Here is a 16,400-nt window from a genome sequence, read left to right on the forward strand (position 1 = left end):
TAATACACCACATTATTACACCACGCCAGACCCAGTTCGCCGCGACGCGGTACCGGGTCCCTTCAGTATTCAGTGTGCTGTTGCCTGACTGTTACCCGTGGAGTCCTTGGTGGCTCATCAGTGCCAACACACCGCAGCATGCTGGACCTCACCAGCAAGGCTGTCCACCCAGTCCTATTCTAGCCAACACCTTTCTTCTCTCATCGGAGTATTTCTGTAGAACAACTTGTCTAACAAAACTAGCAAAATTATTCCAGTTTGACTCGCTTCTTAGCATGTAGTCTATTGTTGTCTCTGGAGTTATACCTGTGAGTGCCTTACTATGTCTAAGTGTGTCCCACCTATTGCACTCAAAAAAGGTGTGCTCAGCATCATCTATCTCGTTGCAGTAGTTGCAAATTGGCTCTTCTCTCTTGCCTATTTTGTGCAGGTAGTTATTGAAGGAACCATGTCCTGTAAAAAACTGCGATAGGTGAAGATCAACCTCACCAAATCTTCTCGACAACCATGGCTTGATGTTGGGGATGAGGGTTCTCGTCCATCGACTCACAGCTTCCTGCGACCATCTTTCCTGCCAGATATTATAAACGGCATCCCTGACCTCTTGTTCTGGCTTGCCTTGTGCCCTCTCCACCCTCTTTTTTGCGATTAGGTCAATAGGAGGTGTACCCGATAACACGCACAGGGCGGCATAGGACACTGTCCTGTATGCGGACACAACACCTAGGAGCACACACCTGTGCGTCCTCGCCAGTCTCTCTTTGTTGCGCCTGATGGCGATAGAGCGCCACCAGGCCGGAACGGCATACATAAGCGAAGACACGACGGTGGTCGCCAGTAAACGGCGCTTTGAGGCCCGAGGGGCATTCTGCGATGACATAATGATGTTTAGATTTTTTATCATCCTTTCTGCCTTGTTGCATACGTTGACTATGTGCTCGGTGTATCTACCGTTTTTCTGGAGGATAACTCCTAAGTACTTGATGTTATTCGCTTCTTCTATAGCATAACCGTTGATGGAAATATTGAACGGTTCTAGCACTCTTCTACCCGTAAAGGCAATACACCGGCATTTTTCCGTAGACAGTTGCAGACCCCTGGACCTCAACCGCTCCTGTATAGTGTCGATGGACGCATACACCCTCTCCCGTACCTCCAAGACCGTCCTTCCCTCTACGAGGACTGCAAGGTCATCTGCATAAGCCAGGACCTGGACGCCGACAGGAAACTCCTTCTGAAGGAGTTCATCTATAATCACCAGCCACAACAACGGCCCCAGAACAGAGCCCTGCGGAACTCCACCGTGCATTTGAAAATGTACTGTTTCTTCCTGTGCTTCCACCAGACATCCTCTGTTGGACAAATAACATTCAATTTGCCTACGCAGGTACGGGCTGAGGCCCCTAGCCGCAATTGCGTCATTAATATGACCCCAACCAATAGCCCCGAACGCGTTTTTTATGTCTAGTGATAGCATCAGTGGAATTCTCCTGGTTCGCCAAGTGCCTCTCTTCACCTCATCGCCCATCCCGAAATTCGGCAGATAGCCTGCACGGTGGATCGCCCCAGCATAAACCCGTACTGGTTAGGACTGATTCCGGCTCCCTCTTCTAGTTCTTTGATGATGCGGCGAGCCAGCATCTTTTCTACTAGCTTCCCCATCATGTTATGTTTAGTGGATGGGTTTCAATTAACCACACTTCTCAGGAGTGGTCGACCCTAGACTGTACAAGACTATACTTCATTCACATTCCCATCATCCTCATTCATTCTTTGAAGTGTACGTTACGGTGGTTCCAGTAGGTAAACAGAAGAAAAAAAAAATCTGATATGGAAACCATAAGACTTCTATTAATTTAGACGCCTATTAAATTACATATACACTTTTTTCTAAAATAAAAGTACATTAAATATTATTTCATTAATAACTGATATTTTAAAATTTTTTTTTTTGTTATTATTGAATTATTATTCATCGTATAATTTTTTTTTTAAATTAGAGGTTAAAATTTTAATAAATCAATATATTTAGTTTTAAAAAAATAAATAAAGTTAAAAAAAAGGAGAAGAAGTCTAATAAAACCAATGAACCTTTCTCTAAGATCCAAATATATAATTAATTAAAATTTTATTTGGCTATAACGCTGGGACCAATGAAAATAAGTATATGATGATATATATATATTGTTACATATATGATATATTGTTGAAAAGTTCTCAATGAGTACTTATTAAGAAAAAATAAAAAATTCAAATTTTTTTAAGTTTCGGCTTTTTTGATCACATTTGGTCCACTCGATTGCAATCAAAACTGGAAATGCACAACTAAATGTTAAAACAGTCCTAAATCTAAAATTTCAACATTCTACGGCTAATAGATTTTGAGTTATACATACGTACGAATAGACCTCACGCCAAAAACCCACCGGGTTGGTCTAGTGGTGAACGCGTCTTCCCAAATCAGCTGATTTGGAAGTCCAGAGTTCAAGCGTTCAAGTCCTAGTAAAGCCAGTTATTTTTACACGGATTTGAATACTAGATCGTGGATACCGGTATTCTTTGGTGGTTGGGCTTCAATTAACCACAATTCTCAGGAATGGTCGAACTGAGAATGTACAAGATTTACACTTCATTTACACTCATACATATCATCCTCATTCATCCTCTGAAGAATTATCTAAACGGTAGTTACCGGAGGCTAAACAGGAAAGAGAAAGAGAAGACCTCACGCCGAAACCAGTCAAAATTGATTCAGGGATGGCCAAAATGTATATTTTCGTTGAAATCTCAAAACCGAAATTTTTCCCGATCACATAACTTCCTTTATTTCATAATATGAAGTAAAAATTATTATAAAATATAATTGTATATATACAGAAATTGCATATATATATATATATATATATATATAGATTAAATGAACACAATTGAAAGTTTAATAAAACATTAACAAAATGAAGAGTGCGGAACTTCATGAAATTTAACCTTTCCCCCATTTTAAGTTACTCCTCTTTCCCCTTCAACCTTCCCCATTTTCATTTTTACTCCATTCTTTTCCCTCATTTTCCGCTTTTCCATTACCCCATTTTTACTTCCCATATTTCCATTTTCCCCAATAACTCTTTCACCCTTCCTCTTTTTTCTCCTGTCCCCTTTTTTACTTTTCTTTTTTATCCTTTCCCATTTTCATTTCCTTTTCCCCCTTTTCCATTTTTCCTTTCTTCCTTTTTCCCCGCGCGTAAATCGGTCCAGTAGTTTATTAGTCTATAGCGGATATACATATCGGAAACATTGAAATTGAATCGTAAAATATTTAGTATACCGTGTGTTGCTTTTACGTTAACAGATATCACTGTTTTTAAAAAAGTAGGTTTTTACCTTTAACAGGTGTGACATCTTAGGTATATAAATAGTAAGTATATAAAAACACGCGCGTATTCCAATGCAACGTTGTGTCAAAATTTCAATCCAATCGGTGAAAAACTTTCGGAGATTTAAGATTTTCAACAAACGAACATTTACATATATATATATATATATATATATATATATATATATATACACAGTTTCCCATATAAAACGTAGCCCATCAATCACTGATTCATGAAATTTAAAAAGTCAAGCTTACTCCCCTACTCGTTACTGAAATGGACTCGTCCAATAACTGAACATCACGGCGACGCAGTAGAACACTACCGATAGTAACAACAATGCAATCATAACGTTCAGTGTATTGCTAGATACAAGATGGTGTTTTCGTTAGATGAACGTGTTTTCATTGTCGAGTCAGTACGAAATCAGTGGTTGTAGTGCAAGATTTGTTTCACCATAAGTACCCAGATAAACCAGCTCCTAACAAAACATCAGTATTAAGGATAGTCGCAAAATTTAGAGAGACCGGTTCTGTTAATAACAAGGAACACAAAAGATCTGCGTCAGTGTTGAATGCAGATACAGTCACTGAAATCAAAGACCGATTACTCGCCTCGCCAAATAAATCGATCAGACGTTGGTCTGCTGAAATTAATTTGTCTAAATCAACTGTTCATCGGGCGACCAAACAATTACAATTACGACCTTATCGCATTCAAACGATTCATCAACTTCTTGTGCCCAACAAAGAAAAACGGCTACAATATCGTCAACGGTTCCGTCGATTTCTGCGTGAGAGAATTAATGTTATGGATTAGTTATTTTTCACAAATGAAGCACGGTTTCATTTGGATGGTTACGTAAACAGCCAAAACAGTAGAATTTGGAGCGCTGAAAATCCCCCGCGTTTATCACGAAAAACAATTACACCCGCAGAAGTCGGGCGTGTGGTGTGCAATATCGCGGAAGAAAATAATCGGTCCTATTTTTTTCGAGTACACCATTAATGCAGAACGATATCAGGATATTTTATTTTTATGTTCATCGCACTCTTGGTAGAGTAAAACAGATACTGCTGGCTACAACATGTCGGTGCGACATAGCACTACGCAGGTTCAACTTCTGATTTCGTTGAGGAATTCTTCGGTAATCGTGTTATCGGTCGAGGCTTGTGGCCACCATGATCTCCAGATTTGACTGCGGCGGACTTTTTTCTACGGGGTTACCACAAAGAAAAAGCCTACAGCAACAAACCACGAACACTTGAACGATTCAAAGTCAATATTGAACAAGCTGTATTACATATCCGGCCAATAAAAAAAAAAAGTTGCAAGAAACGCTGTAAAAAGAATTGAAGCTTGTATTGAAGAAGATGCCGACCACTTCCAACATTTACTCTAAATTTAAAGTAATGGATGGTAATAATAAAAAAATTTCATTTACATTTACGCATGCCTTTTTATTATTTCAATACCTACCAATATAAGGTTGGGTTGCGTTTTATATGGGACACTCTGTATATATATATATATATATATATATATATATATATATATATATATATATATATTCCTACCTTCCTCAATTATTATCTGTTTAATATAATCCAATGCTTGTTTTCCTTTAAAGTTTTAACTGCTTTCAAGATTCTGTCACAACATTCCTCTCCTATTTGTTTTAATATCTTTTCATTTTGTACTTCACAAAGCAAGCTAATTTTCAACATCCTTCTGTAACATCAATGCAGATCATATTTCAAAGGCAGCCTGGACTCATTAATTTCCTTTTTACTTTTAATTCACACTATGTTTAACTATCAAAAAATTTTATTACTTTATGTAATGTAATAAAAAGTAATAATTAGAATATTAATAACGTATAAAATAATTTTCATGTATTAAATTATTTAGATTAATTTTTTTTTTTATACAAATAACTAACTGAAGTTTCTTAACGTTGATTAAAAAAAAAAAAAAGTATTACATTTCACCTGATGATGGTAGTGTTTGTAATACATTTTTATTTCCTTGTACGAAGTAAAAGAAAGTATTGTGATCGCGAAAAATTTCGGATATCTGATTTCAACGGAAATATCCATTTTGACGATCCCTGATTCCATTTTGAGTAGTTTCGGTGTGACGTCTGTACGTTGTATGTATCTCGCATAACTCAAAAACAATTTAGCCGTAGGGTGTTGAAATTTTAGTTTTAGGATTGTTATAACATCTAGTTGTGCACCTTCCCTTTTGATCGCAATCAACTGGACAAAAAGTGTCCAAAAAAGCCTAAATTCCAATAAAATTTGCATTAAAAAAATTTTTTTTAACTGGAGTAATAAGCCCTTATTGAGAGCTTTTCTACGATATACATAAATGGTACTTATTTTTACTGATTCCAGAGTTATAGCCAAATAAATTTTTAATTAATAAAATATGTTGATCTTACAAGGAGAAGGGACATCGGTTCGAATCTGACTTCATTTCCGACTTTTTTTTTAAAATTTAAATTTATTGATTTATTAATAATTATTAACCACTGATAGTAAAATAGTTTTACAATAAATGATAATTCAATAATAGAAATAAAAAAAAATATATGAAAAAAAATCAGAAGTTATTATTGAAATAAAATCTTATGTACTTTTAAAAATGTGCATATGTAATTTAATGGGCATACAAAGAAGTCATATGGTGTCTGCATCAGATTTTTATTTAAAAAAAAAATTAAATAATAAAAAAATTTAAATATAATATTTCTGCCAAAATTATTACAAAAACTATTTAAATGTATAGAATCATTTAAAAAAAATGGAATCTGATTCATATTTCATAATTTAAAGTTACTTTTTTCCTTTTTGCTGTTTAGCCCCCGGTAATTACCTGTCAGATATGAGGATGAAATGAGGAAGATATGTAATGAATGTGAATGAAGTGTAGACTTGTACAGTCTCAAGTTCGTCCATTCCTGAGATGTGTGGTTAATTGAAACCCAACCACCAAAGAACACTGGTATCCACCATCTAGTATTCAAATTCGTGTAAAAATAACAGACTTTACTAAGACTTGACCGCTGGATCTCTCGACTTCCAAATCAACTGATTTGGGAAGACGCGTTCACCACTAGACCAACCCGGTGGGTTAAAACTTAAGTTACTAGGAGGTAGACACAAATGCGGTTCTTCATAATTACGAAATTATTAGACTTTAATGATTGTACTATTAGCTCTTAGGTAATAATAAGATGTTATTCCATCTTGATGAAACAATAAATTATCTAATTGTTGTCCAAAATTTTCCTGGTATTTGCTAAAATCCTATTACCTAATACGCTTTAATAAACATCTCCTGGTAATATTTCTTTGTGTGTTTTTGTAATTTTGCAAATTTCTTATTTTTTTTACCTCCGAGATCACCGTTAGGTATTACTTAAGAGGATGAGATGAATAAAAATTTTTGTAGAGTATGAAAATGCCATGCCTGACCGGGATTCGAACCTGGGACTTCTGGATGAAAGGCCGAGACACTGCCATGGTGGCCGGCAAGATGGAAAATGTATAAGTTTACTATACCTTAATTTTTTTTTTTTTGTTTAACCTCCGGGTCCACCGTTATGCATGCTTCAGAAGATGAGATTGAATGCTTTGTAGCATGTGTGAAAAATGCCATGCCTGACCAGGATTCGAACCCGGTACCTTTCGATGAAAGGCCGAGACGCTACCACTCGTGCCACGAAGGTCGGGAACTAACATTGTTTGTTTTAACGTAATATAGATCGCATTTTTATAAAATAACAGTTGATTTACTATTTTAAATTTGTAATACATTTTTTCATATTTCACAATTTGTTAAATTGTTTAAATGTTTTTCAAGATTTATTATATTAAGTGATTTAGGACCAAAAATATTTAAATAAAGTTAAAAATTAAATTTTATTATTTAATGACATGTGCGGGCATCGACTGCTATGATTATTTAGCCCGAATGGAAATTTTCAGTGTATGAAAAATACCATGCCTGACCAGGATTCGAACCCAGGACATCCGGGTGAAAGGCGGAGACGCTACCACTTGCGTCACATTTTGATAATTTAAGTAAATAATATCAGTTTACTTGGGCATTTAATTGGTAGTACGTTATTCACATTAATTTTCTGAGAATTAAATTTTCTTCAAAGTTAACTACGAGTATTTGTTTATTGATAAATTAACAAACTTATTTAATTCCAAACTTAAAAAAAAGTATTTTCCGATTAAACTTTTTCGTATTTTACCCCGTTTTTCTTAAAACCTAAGTAAGACAGAGGTCTGGAACTATTTTTATTCCACCTTTTTCCTGTTTAGCCTCCGGTAATTACCGTTCAGATAATACTTCAGAGGATGATATATATGAGTGTAAATGAAGTGTAGTCTTGTACAGTCTCACTTCGACCATTCCTTAGACATGTGGTTAATTGAAACCCAACCACCAAAGAACACCGGTATCCACAATCTAGTATTCAAATCCGTATAAAAATAACTGACTTTACTAGGACTTGAACGCTGGAACTCTCAACTTCCAAATCAGCTGATTTGAGAAGACGCGTTTACCACTAGATCAACCAGGAGAGTTAAACTATTTTTATACAATTTTTGAAATCAAAAACCCAAGAAAGCACCAAATTTAGCTCTCGATTTGTACTACAAAAATTTTAGTACGGTTTAATTTTATGAATGGGGGAGAAAGCAGGGTTAAATGTTTCGCGAGGTGAAACTCGCTAAAAACACTTTTTCTGACTTATTTTTGTTATTTTTGGCTATAGAATCATTTCCCGAGAGATTGTTGTGCAATTTGGAATCACTCTGTATGTATATACAGAGTGTCCCACTAAGAAACAGAAGGATTTTCAGGACATGATTTACTGTTAAAATAATATAAAAAGTTCAATAAACATAGGTCTGGAAACGGTTTGTTTTCGAGTTATGGCTAGTGAAAAATTTCGCTCGGATTTCAACTCTTTTAATAAAAAAAGCCTTACTATAATTTTTTGGACCTAAATTAAGGACTAGAATTGGTGATTTTTATATAATTTGAAATGGGAAATAGGATAAAACCAATCCCAGAACTGTAACTCTAATAGTTTTTAAGATGTTTGACGTAAAACACAAAATTTGTTGTCGAAAAACAAGTTTATTTGGTGAGGGCATCTATTGATTTTATGAGGGGATCTACTAAAATAATTAAACCTAAGACGAAGCGTAGCAACGTCCTAAATCGTCCTTTTCCTAAATCGGAAAAGGGAAATAGGGAAAAATCGACAATTGTAAAAGGGAAGCGGGTAAAAAGGGAAGAAGGAGAAAATGGAAATAAGAAAAAAGGGGAAGACTGGGAAAAGGAAATGGAAAGGGAAAAGAGAAAAAGGAAGGAGGAAGAGTGAAAGGGAAGTGGGGAAGAGGAAGGGTGAAAGGGAAGTAAGGGAAAAAGCAACGGGATAAGGAAAGCGAAACGGGAAGGGAGAGCGAAGCGAGCCATGACTTTCTGATCGTGACGGGAAGCGCAAGTAACCATAGAACACGGGCGAAGCCGCAATGGGAAAGCTAGATTTGGGATTGTAATAAATTTTTTGTTTATCATTTTTGGACTTTTATATCAACTGTTTTAATTCATTCATAAAATGGATCGGTCTAACAAATATTGTTAAATTTTCTTATCTTCCTTTTTTTGTTTTCCTTTATTTAAGTTTTGGGCAACAATTCATTGTTTATCGTATATTTCTTCAGTATTTTATTTACCGTTTTATCAGGATTTAATGAAAATCAAAATATAATATTGTTGATTAAATATTTTTTATTTATAAAAAAAAAAGTTTGCTATTAAAAAAGCATTACGAGTGAAGCTACATCTTTATTGTGGGCGAAGTTGCGACGAGGTACGCTAGTATTTTATTATAAATGTAAAATATAAAATTAAAATAATGTAATTAATAATTAAAGAGCCAACTTATAACGAACAATTCTGTTCGTTATAAATTCCTGATCTAAAATAAAGAAAAAAAATTTCGAAAATTTCTACATTCTTGATTTAACATTTAATTTAAGGGGTGTTAAATTTAAAGGAAACTTTAGTTAAGAAAATTTGTTAAGCTTAAACCTGTATATAAATATTTTTAGAACATTTTTTTAAAATTATTCATCTTTAAAAATATAATATTCTGTTTTAGATAGTTTCAGAAGAAAGCTACGATTTGTAATGGTACCTTGATTCGATATCCGGGAAACTTCGACATATTTCGCGTTTCACATTCCACAGACACCAAAACTACCGTCATTTCAAACACATCAATCAGCTCATATATATATATATATATATATATATATATATATATATATATATATATATATATATATATATATATATATATATATATTAATATACCCCATTAATATATATTAATATTATATACCCCAAAACTACCGTCATTTCAAACACATCAATCAGCTCATATATATAATAAGAAATATGTATATATATATATATATATATTATATATATTTCACTTTATTGTGGACACGATAAGTGTCGTAATTTTGCGCCAATCACTTTCAAACAAATTGTTCCTTAAAAGTATTTCGTCCCAAAATCTTGGTCGGTTGGTTAACGGCCAAAATCGGATCAAGGGGGTAGAAATGGGTTTTTTTTTCGAAAAAAACTCTTATTAAGTAAAATATCTAATTCGTTTAAAGTTCCTACTTGTTTCTGGATAAACTCCAAAACTAATGTAAGTAAAGGTTTTAGATATCACCAACCATTGGCCCAGGGAATTAAAAAAATGGAGTTTCGAAGAAAAAAAGAATCATACCTCGTTTAATAGGCACAGTATCGAATCGGTTTAAAGTGGTCATTAGTCCTCTAAAGATTACCTAAAATTTTTGTCTGTAACAATTTTTGATATGACTAACCCTTACGACAAGGGATGACCAGAATATTGATGGAATTGTAAGATGAGGCTTGTTGTATGTTAAACATGTGAAACTTTTTTCACATGCAACCATTGTCGTATTGAGTAAATTTGAAGTTTTTCTTAACTTTAAGGTGGAAATCTTTTTTATCCCCTATTTGCACCGGTAAAATGTACCTCCACCTTCCGGCGTACCGAAAGGTGGAGGTAAAATAAATTTTTATTTATATTTGGCTCTACGTTTTTAATTCTTAATACTAAAAAAAATGTTTTTTCTTTGTCACTTTAAGGGTAGTAAAAATTTAAATAGTTTTGGCCCCTGTGATGTACTCTGAACTCAAAATAAGAAGTAATTTTTTTTATTATTATCATAAATGTAATTCTTTATTTTTCAATATTTTCAAACAATTTATTTTTTGATGTTTTAAGGATTACTTCTTTATAAAAAATTGTTTACTTAATTATTCCCATGTTGTAAGGGAACTCCAAAAATAAAAAAGTTATTTTAAGTTAGCAAATCTTGATTTTTAAATTCTTTTTTTCTTGTTCATTATAATCAATAAAAGCCCCATTGATACGCGAAACCCAAAAATTAACCAAATTCCAATTTTTTTATATTTAAACGTAAATTATGAAAATAAAAATAAGGCTTTTAATGACTGAAATGTATCAACACTATTTATACTTTTACAACAGACTCTCTCTCTCTCTTTCCTGTTTAGCTTCCAGTAGTAACTACCGAGGATGAATGAGGATAGATAATACTTCAGAGGATGAATGAGGATGATATGTATGATTGTAAATGAAGTGTAGTCTTGTACAGTCTCAGGTCGACTATTCCTGAGATGTGTGGTTAATTGAAAAACCCAACCCCACCAATGAACACCAGTATCCATGATCTAAATCCATGATAAAATAATCCATGATAAAATCCGTGTAAAAATATCTGGCTTTACTAGGACTTGAACGCTGGAACTCTTGGTTTTCAAATCAGCTGATTTGGGAAGACGCGTTCACCACTAGACCAACCCGGTGGGTCTTTTACAACAGACTGGCACACATAAAACAACAGTAGACGGACATTTTAAATATTTTTAAAAATGAAATGTAAGTAAATAAGCAAAGGTTATGCGTAAAAAAAAAATATATATATATTTTTAAATAAATTTATTTGATAATATTCATTTAATCAAAAGTTTTATAAATTTATTTATTTACGATTACAATTCCTTAAATTATCAACATAATTTTTCTCAAAATCCATAATTTACCCCTTCGTCTTTTTGAGTACAGATATCGTACCAATTTTTTAATTATACCATTTTTCTCATCTTAAATAGTCGTTTTAAATGATTTATCACACAAAGAATGTTACCATTTAAAATATTTGAGTTAGCCACCCCAAAAAAAGGGGTTGAAATTCTATTTCTCGTCAAAAGATAAAGTAGTTGACCGATATCTTATCCTGTAAGTTATAGTATTCTATCAGGAATGGTTTTAAAGTTGTTGAGGGATTCACATGATTCTCTCTCTCTCTCTCACTATATATATATATATATATATATATATAAGCATATGTATAAAATTTTATAGCTCCAGAATCTCGAAAACTGCTAGACTAATTTGTGGAAATTTTGAAATTCAACAGAATTGAAAATTTGAGAGTAGCAGCTTAGCTAGTTATGATGCTACAAGTTGGTACATTGATGTTCCTTTACCTGCGGTTTTAACGTTAGCAATGTTGTAATTTCTATTCTTACTTCCTTGAACGAAGTAAAGGATGTACTGTGATCGCAGAAAAAAATCGGTTTCAGATTTCAATGGAAATATCCATTTTGACCATCCATGAATCAATTTTGACAATTTTCGGCGTGACATCAGTACGTACATTTGTATAACTCAAAATCGATTAGCCGTAGAATGTTAAAATTTTAGATTTAGGACTGCTATAACATCTAGTTGTGCACCTCTTCTTTTGATTGCAATCGACTGGACCAAAAGTGTTCAAAAAAGCTAAAACTTAAAAAAAAATTGGATTTTGAACTTTTTCTTAATTGCAGTAATAAGCCCTCAGTGAGATCCTTTTAAGGATATATCGTAAGTAGTACTTATTTTTATTGGTACCAGAGTTATAGCCAAATGAAATTTTAATTAATGAAATATTTGGATTTTAGGGGAAGGCACATCGGTTCGAATCAGACCTCATTTCCTTTTTTTTTTTAATTTAGATATACTGATTTATTAATAATTATTAATCTCTGATTATTAAACAAAAAATATTAAAAAACATCAGTAGTTAATTATGAAATAAATTTTATGTACTTTTCATTAAAAAAAAAAAAAAATGTTTATATGTTATTTAATAGCCGTACAAAGAAGTCAAGGAGTGTCCAAATTAGATTTTTTTCTCTACGATTGCGTCTTAGTATTGTTTTTTTTTTTTATTAATTTTTAGTAGTGACATCCTGAATGACCCGGTTTCGAATCCCGGTAAGACTTGATAATTTTCATACATCAAAAAAACAAAAAAAAACTGCTATTCGTTTTTGATTTTACTTATCAAAATGAACATAAATTTTCTTATAAATAAATGGGAATTTTTTCATCTAGTTTTATTTTACCCGCAAATTTTTGTTTTTTGTTTAAATAAAAATTTATATTTCGTGATTCGACAAAGGAATCATATCATATTAGTAGAGTCGATTTGTATTTTTATTTGAAAATCCTTACCTACCGACTGATGTTTTTTCCATATGTTAGGGGTGATGAGGGAAGCTTAACTCCAGATTTATAACATGCCCCCTCCCATAGATTTTTGAAAAACTCAAAAAAGTTTGAAATGCGTTTTTCTCTGAATCTGTGCATTTTAGAGAAAAGTTTTTCAAGCAAAAAATATAGAGGAAATTCTCCTCTACAATTAATGTGTTTGAAGTGATGCCGTATAATTTGAAATTGAAATACTAGGTGGCGTTGAATTTGTAAAAAACGTGTTTTTTCAATTTTTTCACCGGAAAAAATTGTTTTTCGTCTGTATTGCATTTGGAAAAGTTGTTAATCTAAAAAAAACAGACAACTTTTATTCAAACAATTTTCTTGTACGACTTACCGTTTTGGAGCTGTAGCTTGTGAAAGTGTTGTGAATTGGGCACGTGTTCGAAACCGATCTAGTCGCTGAACAATGCCGATCTCCCCGGCTAGAGTAACAATAGGACTGCTGCGTTGCCATTGTACCGCTATAACTCTGTAATGCTAAGTCGTACAAGAAAATTGTTTGAATAAAAGTTGTCTGTTTTTTTGAGGTTATCAATTTTTTCAAATGCAATACAGACGAAAAACAATTTTTTCCGGTGAAAAAACACGTTTTTTACAAATTCAGCGCCACCTAGTATTTCAATTTCAAATTATAATTTTAAAAACATTAATTGTAGAGGAGAATGTCCTCTACATTTTTTGTTTGTTAAACATTTCTCTAAAATGCATAGATTCAGAGAAAAACGCATTACAAAAATTTTTTGAGTTTTTAAAAAATCTATGGGATGTTAAAAATCTGAAGTTAAGCTTCCCTCTTCACCCCTAACGCATGGACAAAAGATCAATCGATAGGTAAGGATTTTCAAATATAGCCTGATATTTTCAAATATATTTTGATAACAAATTGCCTGTACTATATTTTGTATTGATAATTATACATCACCTTTTATAATGAATAAGCGGTTACGATGTAAACACAATCAAAACTCTTAAAATAAGGGAAAAAAAATTTGTAACCTTTTTTTTAACTCGAAAATCGTTTTTTTATCAAACTCTATTTTTACTTGGTAAAAATTTAAGCTGTGCATTATAAATAAATTGAATTTGATTTTTGAAAATCATACAAGAAAAATTTCATTACAGACAGGATTAAATTATAAATAATTGTTTTTTAAAAGTCAAACCCACTACACTTACGACAATGTAATGTTAGCTATTAATAATACGTACATAGATGCATAACCCACTGTTTTGTTCTAGTGGTGAATGCGTCTTCACAAATCAGCTGATTTCGAAGTTGAGAGTTCAAACGTTGAAATCCTAGTAATGGCAGTTACTTTTATATGGATTTGAATACTAGATCGTAGTAGATGCCGGTGTTCTTTGTTTGTTGGGGTTCAATTAACCACACATCTCAGAAATGGTTGACCTGAGACTGTACAAGACTAAACTTAACTTACACTCATACATATCATTCTCTAAAGTGTTACCTAAGGATGATTCCCGGAAACCTAACAGGATAAAAAGTACATAGAGGAATTATGTATTTTGTGTTGGGAACAAATTTTTGTTCTGTTGAGATTATTATTATTATTATTATTATATTAAAAGCAAATGTTACTGTTTGCTTTTGATTAATAGATATACCTCAATTATTAAAGGCACGTATAAAAAATCTGACAGTAAAATTATAATTCTTTTCTGGTATTAGTTATTCTTACAAGTGGAAAAATAATTATACATGAAAAAAGTTACCTAGAGTTTGTTTTTTTAGGGTGGGAATAATTTATGATGATGTTTTACTGTAAAATTATCATTATATGTCACAATAAACTAAAAATAGTTTAAACAAATTAAAAAAATTTTTTTTTTTAATTTTCTGTGTTCCCCACCCCGAAATGTCCTTCCAAAAAATTTTTTTCATTTTTTTACGTTTACTATTTTAGATGAAACAAACTAAAAAAATATTCCACTACAACCAACTAAATTTACATATGATTTTCCAAAATGGAGTTTTGAAAAATTAAAAAAATCGATATCTTTAAACCTTGATCGACTGTACCACCCCTAATATTGCTCCAAAATATATATTTTTTTTTACATCACTTGCATTAGTTATATACCTAGGAAGACATTAGAAAAAAATCGGTTAAAATTATATATAATAAATAAAAAAATAGGTTTTTCAATTTTTGGAAAAAAGAAAGAAATTTGTGATAAAATCGTTTTAAAAAAGGTAATTTATGCAACCACGCATGTACTAAGCTTAATATAATGTGGGATTATATTTATAACATTTTGAGAAAATAAACGTCAAAAAACTATTTACCCTCCTGAAGATATTGACTCCAAAATTTTACCAACATATAATCATAAGTCTTTATACAAAATTTCATCGAAATCGGTTGATCAAAAGGTATTAAAGTTTAAACACGACAACATACGCAGGTACAACCCATCACCTTTTTTATTTTTGTGATCTTTGGGTCATGAAACATCAAGAGGTGCCCAAAAAACACCCATATTTTTTTTTTTTTTGACTGATTACCATAATTTCTTTCTTGCGGCATAGATCATAGAGCTATGATGCCAGAAAAGGAAAAAATAAGATTTTGTATTAAAAATAGGATGTCAGGAAAAAAAATACGGTTTTTTTAAAAGTAATATTATATACATTTTTTTACAACCTAAAGGTGTTTTTCAGAAAATTATTAATAAATAAGACTTGTTTATGTTTAATAATGTTAAAATATTTTGTATTACAATTACTAATTTACTAATATTAATTAATCGGGTAATATTTAATCGATATATAATATCTTATTTCTTAAAAAAAAAACAAAAAAAAAAATGTGTTAAAATGTTAAAATAAATAAAATTGATTTAAATGAATTTTTATACGAACTGATATATACAAATTTAAGGCTATACTTTTTCGGATTTAAACAAAAAATAACCTTAGGAAAAATGGTAATTTTTCCTCGTTCTCCCCCTGACCACAATTTCTTTATTTTTAATTAATAATTTATATCTCAAGTTTGGATAGACGAACCACATTAATATTTGGTAAGCGTCTTGCTAATAAAGTTTTAAAATTAGCAAAAATTTAGGAATTAAATACTTACGCAAATTACAAAATGGCGGCCATAATTATTTTTCAATTCGTTATATCTCCATAAATATTAATTTTATTAAAATTGATGTTATTTGTTAAAATATTAAGCCTTTTATTTTGAACAAAATGAGATTTAATATTTTTAAATCGGTTACCATATTGTCGAGTTATGGGAAAAAATTGATGTTATAATTTTGTATCATAATTATTAAGTCTATTATTGTGAGAA

Source organism: Lycorma delicatula, chromosome 13, assembly GCF_047948215.1.
Source record: "Lycorma delicatula isolate Av1 chromosome 13, ASM4794821v1, whole genome shotgun sequence".
In the NCBI taxonomy this organism is placed as follows: Eukaryota; Metazoa; Arthropoda; class Insecta; order Hemiptera; family Fulgoridae; genus Lycorma; species Lycorma delicatula.